Genomic DNA, 15,297 nt, shown 5'->3' on the forward strand with positions numbered 1-15,297 from the left:
TATGTTATCGGCACGAGGCCGTATTTATATAATTTTGGCACGAGGCCATGTATTTATGCTATCGGCACGAGGCCGTATTGATATTATTGGCGCGAGGCCATATTTACTATGATTTTGGCACGAGGCCATACGTATTGATATTATTTGTGCGAGGCCATATTTACTATGATTTTGGCACGAGGTCATACGTATGATTTCGGCGCGAGACAGTATCTATGTTTTCGGCACAAGGCCGTAATGATGTTATGTATGATCAGGTATTATATGTTATCACAACCAGGATGTTAGTTTAGTTCAGACCAGGAGCTCGGTACCGTAGCTATGGGTAGATTAGATTTGGCACGAGGCCGTATTAGTGCTAACCATTCCATGAGGGGATGAGAGATGGATAGTCGATGTGACTTTCAGTAGAGTATGGGCGTCCACCTGGCAGTCCGGACCAGGGTGTGGCAGGTCCATCGTACTTACAGACATATTTGATTCGGCAGTGGTCGGCCAGCCATTGTTGGGTCCCACCTTCGGGCTGCACAACCCGTCATGGGGGGTAATACATGACATTAGCTAGCTATTCATCCTGAGTATATTTTCAGTATTACGAGTTATAATAGGTGTTTATGTATGTTATGATATGTTAACGAATATGAAAATACATGATTATCCAGCATAATATTATGATTATTTCCAGAGTTATGAAATGTATTGTATATGTATAAGCACTTTAAATATTAATGTTGCCACACAGCTGTATTTAGTTTACTTTCCCTTACTGAGAAGTGTCTCACCCCCCAACATTATTAAATTTTTCAAGAGCCCAGAGAGACCGGTGGGTCAAGGCTGCCGTTGAGTTAGTGAGATTACCCGTGAAAAGGGTAAGATTTTGTACTAGGGTTAGAGTTATTTTGTGTGACCTTAGAGATATTTTGATGTATATGGATATGTACAGAAGTACAGTATATTGATGTTAATAGAAAACTCTGGTACTATGTTTTATGGATGGATGTATGGATTTTTAAGTTTACTGCTGCTAGGTTTTCCGCTGTGTATGACAGGTATCCCCGTTATCCACAGGTTTGGGTTGACCATTTGATATATTTTGTTATATTTTAATGAGCGACGTTACATATATATACAAATATATATAAGGGTTAAATTTATACATACATACATATATATATATATATATATATATATATATAATATTAATATAATAATATTAGTGGATATGTAAGATTTTATTTAATGTAATCTAAAGATCAAATTTCAATTTGGAAATTTTGATCTTTCTGGACTCTTGCCCCAGTGCCTCTCAGCTCTTTCTCCAACTCTCAGTTCTCTTCTCTGTCCCTCCTTCTCTCTCTTCGATTTCCTCGGCCTAATGTGCGCTGATCGGAGAACGAAGAATACCACTAGTTTCCATTCTCCACCATCGTCAATCTAACCAGAATGGATTTTTCATATGAGTGTTGTAGGCACCACTCTTAGGGTACGGTAAACCTACACTTTCTCTTTAATTTCTCCCCAATCTTAGTTAAATCAACGATCAGACACCACCACGAGGTCCTAATCTCGATCGTCGTCATTGTAATTTTGGGGTCCTAGGCACCACTCCAAAGTGAGGGTGAGATTTAGGAAATTAAGAAAATTTGTTATTTTTTGGAGTTTAATTGTTTATTTGGAATTTAAGAGTCTAAGAAATGTTAAAATAGTATTTTATTTAGGGTTGATTTGATTGAACTAGAGTTATTAAATTAGGGTTCGGGTGAGCGCCGCAGGCATCATTTTGAGGTACCTACTTGTAATAACCTAAGAAAATCTTCAAGGCCTCGTCGACGAAAACAGGGGATTCATCGACGAGGGTTCTTTAGAATCTTGTCAATGAAGACCCATCTCGTCGACGAAAAGATACCGAGAGAGGGTTTTTGGAAGTCTGAAATTCATCAACGAGGGTGCAGGTTCGTTGATGAACTTTCTACAAGACTCGTCGACGAGGTGACGTGTCTCGTCGACGAATCCGGGCCTATAAGTACTTCTAAAATCGAATTTTGACAGAATTTCTCCGCAAATCTCCCTTTTTTCTCTCTAAAAACGCTCCTCTCCCCTTTTCTCTTCGATCCCGGTTCCATTTCTCGCCGGATTGAAGATCTGAGGCGATCACGACGCTCCTAGTGAAGTTCTTCGCAAGTCTGCTGGAGCTGATCGTTGGAGAATTTGATTTGGAATTCATCACAATCTCAGGGTAAGGTATTTAATCCAGTTTTTACCTTTCCCACAGTTATAGGAAATGTAGTATGCAAAGAAATACTAATATTTTGTTCTGGGGAATGCTGCTTTCAGGATGTTGAGTTGGGAACCCTGCGGGAATAGGGTCAGAGTACAGTAGGGACTTTTCAAAAGTAAGGTAAGGGAAATATGTTGTGCTAGGATATTTTAGAAGATTTATCAGTAGATTATATGTGTATGTTTACCAAGATGATGATCAGTTATTTTCCTAAATATTATGAATATTATTTACATAGCAGAATTAAAGAAACTGAGCATGAGACTGTGTTTACTCAAATGTGTGGCATGAGTTTAATACAGTATAGTATGTAGATTTTTTAGTATTACAGATATTTTGTTATACAAATTATTAGCAATGAATGAGACTACAATATTTCTCAGAATAACATGATTTCTAAACCGTAACACTCATACAGATTATTCAGACATATTATGCAGTATAGCATCGAGATGCTACAGATAGATTATTCAGAGAGTACAAATATTATATACAGAGTATACATATATTATATACAAATATTTTATACAGATATTACAGATAGTACAGATATAAATCACAGACGATACAGACAGATATTATATATATATATATATATTTCAGTCAGATATTTCAGAAATTACAGCTCAGAATTATAGTGTTATGGTTGTTTTTGAAATCATGTTAAAAGAAGCAAGATAGTTATATATTTAGTTATGTACTCAATATTACATGATATCACATCCTTGTGGAAATTACAGACAGAGAAATACAACAGAGCACGGTACCGTTGCTAGTTTAGACACATGCAACCACATAACTTAGATAGTATGTGGATTACGTCTAACCGTATGAGGAGAGATTGCAGTCTCCCCAGCATGTAACGTCCCTCTATTTCTTAATGTAAACTATAACATAATAAATAAAATAGTCAACCCAAACCCGTGAGTAGCAGGGACTCCTGTCAAGCACAGTGGAAAACCTAGCAGCAGTTAGGCCTGGCAAAACGGGTAATGACCCGTCGGGTCACCCGGATCCGCCCGTTTAAAACGGGTTCGGATTTGAAGAAGTTAACCCATTTAATATTTGGGCGGGTCACGGGTTAACGTGTTTATAAACGGGTTATCCGGGTTTGGGCGGGTCACCCGGCGGGTGACCCGTTATTTTGAATCCTTAATGGCTTTAGCTTATTTCCAGCGCCAGCCCAGCTTCAGCTTGCCTTCAACCTTCACTTCAGAGACTCACGCTACAGCCTGCACGCTGCACTGCAGTCATGACTTCACGCACACGGCACATGCCTTCAGCCGCCCTTCTGTCTCGGCCTCTCCTAAGTCTCCTCAGTCCTCATCTCTGACCTCTCAACTCTCAACTCTCACTCTCTCAAATCTCATTCTCTCCTCTCCTCTCCTCTTTATCTGGTGCGCTGCAACGTGCCGGACTGCCCCGAGTCCCGACCTGTCCTCTCCTGAGTCTCCTCTCCTCTCCTCTGGTGTGCTGGTACTTCCCGGACCTGCCGGTGCTGTGAGTTGCTCGAGTTGTCGCCTCCAGGTTTCCTCCAAGCTCCACGGACCAGTGACCACAGACCACAGCGACTGTCAGTTACTGTATCAGCTCCAAAGGTGAGTTGCAGAGGTGAGTCAAGATTTTTTTATTTTTTAGGGTCTCTGTATGACTGTATCTGTTAGACTTGTTATTGCCTTACTTACTGTTACTGATTTATTGGCTTGTTGGCTGTTGGGTTTCATGGATGATGCCATGATGGATTTGTGATGAATAAATAGATTTGTGATGAATAAATAGTACATAAATAAATAGTAGATAAATAAAATAAATTAAGAAAACAAGAAGGATCCTACCATGTTCAGAAGCTAAGTAGAATGAAAATCAAGTAATAATAAAATAAAATTTTATAATAATGCTTTTTGTGTTTCCCCTACAGAAAATAAAAAAATAATTTGTTGTCACACACACACACACACACCCAATAACAGATTTGTGTTTATTGTTTAAATATTTCATTATTTTGTTTATTTTATTATTTTTCGGAGTCTTAACTATTTTTCTTTGTTAGGGAATTAGTCTGGTGCGAAAGCCCAAGACACCCAGCGTATCCAAAAAATTATTCTTTGTTAGGGATAATACAAATTGCAAATAATGGATACCATAAACTTGGATTTTGATGATGAGTGTAATATTACTCCATCTTCAGATAAATCTGAAAAGAACAGTTCTTCTATCAATGACGGCACTAACAAAAAGAGACAACGTAGAAAGACATCAGCTGCTTGGGATGAATTCTATTTGTTACCTATAGATGTTGATGGAAAACAGAAGGCAAAATGTAAAAAATGTGGCGCTGAATATGTTGCTAATGCTTCAACCCATGGGACGGCAAATTTGAGACGCCACATTAATAATTGTCCATTACGTGATAACTATGATGTGAAGCAGATGCACATGGATTACGGAACCAAACTTCATGCGAAAAAAATTGAGCAAGATGTTTATCATGAGAAGATGGCAATTGCTGTAATAAAACATTGTTATCCTTTTTCATGGGTTGAGCATGAAGGAAATCGAGATGTGCATAAATATCTTAATCCTGATGTTAAACCAATTGCTAGGAAACACTGCTAAAGCTGATGTATTGAAAATACATAAAAGGGAGAAGGAGAAACTTAAACTTACACTACAGAGTGCTTTTGGTAGAGTGTGTTTGACTTCTGATTGTTGGTCTTCTCCTACAACTGAAGGATATTTATGCATTACAGTTCATTTTGTGGATGAAAATTGGATATTGCATAGTAAGATTATTAACTTTTCTCACATGCCACCCCCACATTCAGGAGTTGCTTTGTCAGAAAAAACATTTAGTGTATTGAAGGAATGGGGTATTGATAGGAAGATATTTTCCATCACATTGGATAATGCAACTGCTAATGATAGTATGCAAGATATTCTTTCAAGTCAATTGTCTTTGCAAGCACCTTTAGTAAGTGGCGGTAAATATTTTCATGTAAGGTGTTGTGCTCATATTTTGAATCTTATTGTTCAAGAAGGTTTAAAAGTGATTGAACGTGTTGTGTATAACATTAGAGAAAGTGTCAAGTACATTAAGGGTTCAGAAGGAAGAAAACTTAAGTTTGAAGAGTGCATTAAACGAGTTGGTATACTTGCTTCAATCGGTTTGCGCTTGGATGTACCAACTAGGTGGAATTCAACTTTCATGATGATAGAAAGTGCACTCATATATCAACGGGCTTTAATTCATTATGCTTTACTTGATGCAAATTATAAGTATTGTCCGTCAAATGAAGAGTGGAATAGAGTTGAGGTCATTTGCAATTTCTTGAAGCCATTTTACGACATGACAAAACTCTTCTCGGGTTCGGATTATCCTACATCTAATTTGTATTTTTCAAATATATGGAAAATTCAATTGCATTTATTTGAAACAATGGAAAATCCGGACTGCATTGTTAATGGTATGGCTGCAAAAATGAAAGAGAAGTTCGATAAATATTGGAAGTGTTATAGTGTTGTTTTGGCATTTGCAATTGTTCTTGATCCTCGTTACAAGCTTCAATTTGTAAAGTTTTGTTACTCAAAGATTGATTCATCCACTTCTCGGCAAAAGTTAAATCTCCTTCGTCAAAAGTTGTACTCTTTATTCCAAGATTATGCAAACAAATCAAAAAATTCTTTGGAATCTACTGCTCCATCTACTGGGGGTACTGGTGGTAGTGACAATCTCATTAGAGATGAGCTTTCGGTAACTTCATTTATATTTTCTAATTTTTCATTTCTTATTTTATATATTATTTTTAGCTGTTATATTTATATTGTTTGTTTTTCTATTCTAATATATGACAGGAATTTGAATTTTAATGACGCCAATCTTGTGCTACTACAGAAAAATTCTCAGTTAGATTTATCTTTGGAAGAGCCTAGGCTAAATCCGTGTGGAACATGCTGAAATGGATATATTGCGGTATTGGAAAGATATCGATTTCGATATCCTGATTTATCTCTTATGCGCGTGTGTCCTTACTATTCCTATCACAATCATTGGCATCAGAATCGTTCTGCACATTCAGCATGTAGCCCAGGTTCTATAACAAATATCGAAGCTCACTTTGCCAGAAAATGCAGGAGCATGATAACAACTCGAAATTGGTTGTTTGGTTACGCAAGTAATCATTTTTTTTTTTTTTTTGAGTTCTTTCCAATTTATTTCAATAATTTCAATACTTACATTTTATTTACTTTATATCCTTTTGTCAATTGTTTGTTCTTGTTTTGTTAACTATTTATTTTGTCATTGCGTGGATCCAATGAAGAAGGAGAAGAAGCTGAACAAATAGAAGTCAAATTTGAAATCTTTGATGATGATTTTGGCAGAACTTCGACAAACAATCATGGCTAATTAGTTTTTTTATTATCTTTTGAAATTGTAATCTTGTGAATTTTTATGGAACTCTTTTAAATTGGTTTGTTTCTAATATTTACTTTATATTTTTTAAGATTATGTTTTGATTGTGGAAACTTGAATATTTGTATTCATGTGTTATGCATAATGCAATGAATTAAAAAAAATGACTTGAATGAACTTCTAAATATTTCACATTTACTCTATTGTAATAATTACGGGACTCATTTACATTTAGATTTATAAATAGATTTTTATGCATGTATTATGCATGTATTCTTTTTTTAATTTTCATTTTTCACAAATTGTATTCATTCAAGGGATGTCATTATTTTTACATTTTCATTTCTTTGCATTTAGAAATTAATACTAAATGCAGTTTTTTTTTAAAAAAAAATATCATTTATATGAAAATTTTAAAAATTTTAAAATAAAATATATATATTTTTAAACGGGTGACCCGTTACCCGCTCGTTTATTAAATGGGCGGGTTAGGGTTGACATGTGTGTGATCCATTTAACATTGACCCGTTTATGACCCGCCCGTTTATGACCCGGCCCATTAGTGACCCGCCTAAACCCGGCCCGCCCGCCCGTTTTGCCAGGCCTAGCAGCAGTAAACATAAAATCTCAAACATCCAATCATAAAACATAATACTAGAGTTTACTACATCATCAATATACTGTTTATATGTACAATCTCCAAAAGTCAAAACAACACTAGGACCATACAACAAAAATCTCCTGGTCTTGGTTCAACGCTTACCTTTCTAGTAGGGAAGCTCCACTCACTCAACGACAGCCTTGACCCACTGGTTTCTCTAGGTTTTTTGAAAAATTTATTAATGTTGGGGGTGAGTCACTTCCCAGTAAGGGAAAATAAACTAAATAAAGTTGTGTGGCAACATGAATATTTAATACAATTATACGTATACAGTACATTTCAGATTTCGTAAATGTTCATCATATCATACTGAATAATATGTACCCAGGATGAATAGCTAACTGATGTCATGTATTACCCCCCATGACGGGTTGTGCAGCCCGAAGGCGGGACCTGACAATGGCTGGCCTACCACTGCCTAGTCAAATATGTCTATAAGTACGATGAGTCCGCCACACCCTGGTCTGGACTACCAGGAGGAGGACGTCCACACTCTACTGAAAGTCACATCGACTATCCATCTCCCATCCCCTCGTGGGATGGATCCATCTCCCATCCCCTCGTGGGATGGTTAGCACTAATCTGACGTAAATATATGATCTACAATACAGCTACGGTACCGAGCTCCTGAACTGAACTAAACTAACATCTGGGTTCTAATAACATATAGTACATGATAATATAGCATCTTTCATAATTTCATAAGTACGGCCTCGTGCCGAAACATAAATACGGCCTCATGCCGATAACATAAATACGGCCTCGTGTCGATAACATAAATACATGACCTCGCGCTAAAATCGTTTCAGATATATATATTCATCAAAATCATCACAACATAACTCATCTTTTCATAATACCTGAAACCATACTTTGTTCGTAAAATCTTTCACATCATAATACATTTCACATAAAATAATATTCGTGCCACACATGTGCTGTTAAAAGTCATACTTCATATTCTAAAATCGTGATTTTTTGGCATCTCATACATACATATATATTTTAATCATCATAGCAGTATTTTCCCAATCGCACATTTCATTCATAATAAACAAATATAACATATGCTTTTCTAAAAATAGGTTTACTTATAATTAATAATAATCTGCATGGAAAATAACTACTTTAATTTATTCCTTTACCTGGCTACTGAAAAAGCCCCCAAAATACCCTAAGCTAACCCCCGTATGATTTCCTAATCAATATCCTGAAACTCAAAACTCTCAGTATTAAATATCAGTATTTTCATGCGTACATCATTTCCTATAACTACCATAAAGTCTAATTTGGCTTAAAAAGCCTTACCTCAACTTAGGGATGATTTCCAACTAACTTTCACCAACGATCCGCTCCGACAGATTTGGAGAGAACTTCCCCAAGAGCATTGTGGTGACTTCGGATTGACGATCTGGCGTAAATTTGGCCCAAAAATGAGGAGAGAGAGAGAGAGAGAGAGCGAAGAAGGCTTAAGAATGAAGTCAAAAATTGAATTTTTCCATATATATAGAACTAGATTCATCGACGAGCCACGTCATTCGTCGACGAATTCTTTATAATTTAGTCGACGAATTTCAGTCCTCGTCAAAAAAATTCAGGTGGCTCAAAAACTTCTCTCGGTATTTCTTCGTCAACGAATTTTCTTCTACCCTCGTCGACGAATCCCCTGTGTTCGTCGACGAGTCCTCTGATAAATCTCTTAAAATTTATCTTTATCCCCCAAATGCAATGTCATCGATGAATGCAGAGCGTTCGTCAACGAAGTCTTCGACCTCCTTCTGTTTCTGTTTCTATTTCTCTCCCTCTTAATTATTCAAATTCCATTTTTATTCGGGTTGTCACACAGCATGCTGGGTTGAGGTCGCTAGTTAGACAATGATCAGAGGTTAGAGATGGCTCGGAGTGATTGCAGTGGGCTAGATCGATACAGATTGGCGGATGTACAGATATAGATTGACTTACGAGGAGGGCCGACCAAGTTAAGTCCAGCCTAAGGGCTGCACAACCCTATCATAAGGGGATATATCATGATATACAGATCCTAGGGTATAGCAGAAGTTCCTATGTACAGATATATCGCGCAACAGTAGTTTATATTATTATATTAGCAGTATTTTCAAATAACAAATACAGAGACACAGATATACTTTAAATTACATTACAGATATTCTGTATAGTTTATCAGTTTATTTATTTCATAGTATTATTTCAGTATATTGAATGTGTAACTCAGCCGCCGCACACTAATAATAGTATATTTCTATTTACTGAGTATTGTCTCATCCCAGTGACTTAATGTTTTTCAGGATATCCAGTTATGCGAGCAGATTAGGCTAGCAGGTAGAGGTTGACTTAGTTGCCCTCGTGGGAAGGGTAGGTATTTTTGAGATACCAGTGTTTTGAGATAGTTCTCATATTATAGTGACGTCACTAGGTATTTTGTATTGTAAACATATTTCAGAGTATTATAGTTTTCTGGTATTGTGTATAAGACAGTGTACAATTTTTCAGTTACCGCTGCTTAGATGCATATGATATACAGAATTATTCTCAGCGCTCATCAGAGCCTGAGTTTACCAGTAGTACTACAGACATATGACATTTATTATATTCAGATAGAAAGAGAAAAAAATTATTAATAATTAGCGGGTTGTTACACTATTGGCGTAGTTTCTAGAAACCAGGTAAGGGGAATAGATTAAGACAGTAATTTTATGAGTTTACCGATTAAAATGGAAAAATAATGTGTAAGTATATGTTTATTATGCGAATTTTAGAAAAGTCAACTGTTTGAACTATGATTTTGAGCTTAGGGCCATGTTATTAGTTATTATTTGCGAAAATGGAATGATGAAAGTAATGAATAATCTGGATAATTGTGGAGATAATTAAATATGTATTTTCAGTAATGTGAATGATGAATGTGGGTTGGCGTATTTTTAGTAAATGTATAAATATGTGTATTATTCTAAATTGTGTGGCATAAGTAAAAAGAATATATTTTGATTGTGTTCTCTGTAATAACCTGCTTAATTTATCATATAATACAACATATTTAAAAGTCAACCTAAACCCATAGGTAATGAAGATACATCTGACATTCATAGCGGAAACCTAAGTAGCAGTAAATATAAATCACATTTATCTTAACCATAAAATACAAATACCAGAGTCAACTACATTCCCAAATATGTGTGTTTATATACAATCTCCAAAAATACAAAATATATACATATCTAGGAACCCACAACACAAATCTACAGTTCCTAGATCAAAACTTACCCTCCTAGCAAGGTAGTATCAAACTAACTCAATGACGGTCTCGTTCCACCGGTCTTTCTCGGTTTCCTAAAAAGTTATTTAAGTTCAAGGGGGTGAGACACTTCTCAGTAAGGAAACTAAACCAAATACAGTTGTGTGGCAACATGAACATTTGATACAATTATACATATATAATACATTTCATATACCTATAAACATACATCATAACATAGTGAATAATCATATACTTTCATATTTTTTAATAAATTTTATTATTCATGAATCATCTGATATAACTAATATTGCTTAAATCTACCTAGTATGAATAGCTAGCTAATGTCATGTATTACCCCTCATGACGAGTTGTGCAGCCCGAAGGCGGAACCCAACAATGGCTAGCTAACCATTGCCGAGTAAAAAATGTTTGTAAGTATGATGGGCTCACCACACCTTGGTCCAGACAGCCAAGTGGACGTCTACAACTCTACACTGAAAGCCACATCGACTATCCATCTCCCATCCCTTTGTGGGGTGGTTAGCACAAGTCTAAATATAATATTTTATCTGTATAGCAACGGTATCGTGCTCCTGTAACTGAACTGAACTATCATCCGGGTTTTGATAATACATAATACATGATAATATACTGTTTAACGTAAATAGATTGATAACATGTTTTGTAATAACGTAAAAACATACGGCATTGCGCCGTTTACTTTCATATCTGTGGCCTTGCGCCAAAATCATATATTTGACCTTACGCCGAAATCATATATCATACATGGCCTAGCGCTGGCTATCAATCACAACCTTGCACTGAACATTTCATAAATATCATTCTGAATAAATAATTCATTTATCATGTATTTGAAACCATAATGTACTACATTATCTCATAATATGTAAAAACATGCTTTATTCGTAGAGTTTCCATGACATAATACTTTGAGGTAAAATAATATTCATGCCACACAATGCTGAATAAACCGTACATTCCATTCTAAAAATCATATTTCCTGACATATCATACTAATATATAAATACATTTCAACATAATAGCAGTATTTTCCAAACATGCATTATTACCAATCTCTTCATATATATTATACATGCTTCCTAAAAATAACTTTTCTAATAAATAATAATAATATAGTTTGCATGGAAAATAAATGCTTTAGTTTATTCCCTTACCTGACACTGAGAAGAAACCCCCTAGAAATTCACTCGTCCTGCACTCGCAAGGTTCCCCGTTCAACTCCCTGAAAACAATAACTTTCAGAACTAAACTTCAGTATTTCTCCGTGAATAGCCTTTCCTATAATTACAGAAAGACCAAATTAGATATAAAAAGTCTTACCTTAACCCAAGGATGAGTTTCAACTCAATCCCACCAACGATCCGCTCTGGCAGATTTGGAGAGAACTTCCCTAAGAGCGTCGTAGTGGCCTCAGATCATCGATTCGGCAAACTACGGAGCCGAAATCAAAGAGAGAGGAGAGAGAAACTTTAGGGAGGAGAGAGAGAGAGAGAGAGAGAGAGAGAGAGAGAGAGAGAGAGAGAGAGAGAGAGAGAGAGAGAGAGAGAGAGAGAGGGATTTTTGCCAATTTTTCTGCATAAAATCCGAGGTTTGGGCTATTTATACTAGGGGCTTCATCGACGAGCCACGTCACCTCATCGACAAGGTCAAGAGGTAATTCGTTGGCGAAATTCAGAGTTGCCCAAAAACCCCCTCTCGATATCTTCTCGTCAACGAAGCACACCTTCGTCGACGAGCCCAATATACAATGTCGTACATTTTGCTGCCCCCTTTTATTTTCTGTTTCAATTTTTCTCTCTCTTATTATTTAAATACCATTATTGTTCGGGTCATTACATTCTCTGTATTCTCTTTAGCGATGGGATGATAAAAGAGAAATTTTTGGAACCATTGTGCGATCGGGGAACCATAACCACTATTTATATAACCGTTGGCCATATATGTGTATTTCCGTTTTCGCCTATTATCATAAACGGAAATTACCACTTAAGTATCTACACATTAAAAATCCATAACCTATCAGATACATTAAAATCCATCATTATCCAAAATAATTGATCACTTTTAAATAGGATCTATCCTTATTAAACAGTCCACAATACATAATTATTTCATATATAAGTCCATAATTGAATTTTGATCCAACAGGCTAGTCCCTTGATTTCCACCAACTATAGCTAGTTCAAGTTTATAAGACAAACTAAGAGTATAAAAATCAATAAGAAATACATTAAATTCCACCAATCTTCTATCTTATCCTGTGGCAGATCAAACATAATATAGGATAGTTTCATAGTCAACTTGATCTAATACTATTTAGGTATGTCCAATCTACAAACCTTATACTTGCGAAATAAGTATAACCTAAATGACATGCAAAAGGATAGAAGATGTGGTTGGGAAGAAGCAATTTTAAGTTATACAAAATCAAAAAAATATAGGGACATAAACTAAAGATATTCTCAACCAACAAATTAGAGATATTTTTAATCAAGAGTGCAGATACAGGATGAGAAAAACCGACAGTACTTTATTATTATTATTATTATTATTATTATTATTATTATTATTTTGTTTTTAAAATTTAAATAAGAAATCTTTGCCAATCATTAATTCAATCTTTTTTTTAAAAAAAAGAATAAAAGAAGTTGCCCTAATGGAATATTTTGACTATGTGACTTTCAAGTTGAATGTTGCAAGAGCAGCTTCTGACCGTAGAAGATGGCGATCAAGATACTAATAAATGTAATATTGCTAATTCTTGTCATTTGTGTTTTCTCCTCCCTAAACATGTGGTGTTTGCAAATCCTAGCCACCCCTACATTAGATTCCATGTCTATTAAATGAATATTAGTTGAATAGACTTGTAATTGTATGGTTACATCAAATTCATAATTCATATAATTACATATTTTCCAATACCATTAGATTAATTAGTTGTTGATGAATTTGATAAAACAAAAATAGATTTGGAATGGAGATGACATTATACATCTTACTATATGACCTAAGATTAATGCCTCTTTCAATAAATAATTAAAATATTTAACCAGCAACATCAATCTTAAATGGTGAAATATGACATTCCTTCTTCACCATTTACATTTTTTTATTAATGAAAGTAAGATTATTTTACTAAGAAGGAAAGTATGTATTTGACCAAATATAAGGATCAATGCATAGACAACTAAAAGATTAAATGGATCATTGGATATTTGTAATAAGAAATTATTTTAACTTCTTTTTTTTAATTTCATAAAATTATGATAAAATTTCACTTCATTTTCTAGTTTCTAGTATTCATAAAGAACTAGAAAACGTATCCGTGCTTCGCTTATAACATAAAAGAGTTTTTAAAGAATAACAACATGATTTTGAGCTAAATGAAATAATATTTACATTTGAAAAAGTATGCATTTATTTGGATCAAAATTTTTAAAGTCACATTGAGTTTAGAAATGCAAAATCAAAAATTGTGAATGTAAAAGAAATACCAAATAATAATTTCTAATTGCATAAAGTGAGATTTGTGAAAGACTAGCTATTCATTTACCATAATATATTTAGCTTGCAAATGAGGAAAATTCTTTTCATGTGTTCTTAAGCATAAATATGAAAGAAATTAAAAGTTCGAGGAAAAATGCAAACTAAGAGTTTTACTAAAGTGTAAATAGTACATGAGTGTAGGCGTAAATGTGAATTATATATAAAGAATATATATTTGGATAGTAAGAGTGTGTAAATTTGATGCTAAAATTTTAAGGTTAGCATTTGGTAAATGGATTTCTATTTGATAAATAGAAGCATCTATAAAGCATGCTAAGATAAATATAGAAGGAGGTGGAAGTTAGTTGTTACCTTGTTGGTAATATCAAAATGAATATTGGAATAACAATAGCTAGCTTAGAATAACTAAATGCAAATTTGCACTTAGAACCTGTTGTTAACTGTGGTTCATTTTGGAAGGAGCATCTTAACAATTTGAGCAATTTTCAAATTTAAACCTTCGAAATAACACTCAGAGTAAAGGAAAAGTAGGTTAGGGTGAACAAAAATTAGGTCAAAGAGGTGAAAGCATACTTGATATTTCAAAACTAAGAAAGTGGGTATATAAGGAAGTTTTAATAGATAATGTCAACCTTTAGATATCATTTGTTGTTTGTAAATGAAATTCTATGAAGGTCAAATTCAAAAGCACAACTTATAAGGAGGAGAGAAGTTGAAAATAGAAAATTGTGGGTATACCATTTAGGTAACACTAAAATATAACATCATCTATATAGCTAAATTTGAGAATTACAGTTAGTACTAGTAGAGGATTAATTTAGTAAACAAAACAGGTTAAAACAGTAATAGAATACTTAATTAGTTTTGATCTATTAACACCTAACATAGACTATAATAGATCATAATGTTTGGAAAACTTCACACAAGACTAGAATACTATTGAGTATTATGTGACCACCTCAATCATAATTACAGATACTAAGTATAGGCAAGATATAACATAGTTATCTAAGATACGAGGTGTCACATTATGAGTATTGACTATTAGAATTGTAACTATAAGGAAAGAAAATATCCAAGAGCTAAAAGAGGATGTAAGATAAAATCATAGACGAGATCATAGCCATAAAATAGAAGGAGAG

The sequence above is a fragment of the Malania oleifera genome, chromosome 7 (assembly GCF_029873635.1).
Source record: "Malania oleifera isolate guangnan ecotype guangnan chromosome 7, ASM2987363v1, whole genome shotgun sequence".
Lineage (NCBI taxonomy): Eukaryota > Viridiplantae > Streptophyta > Magnoliopsida > Santalales > Ximeniaceae > Malania > Malania oleifera.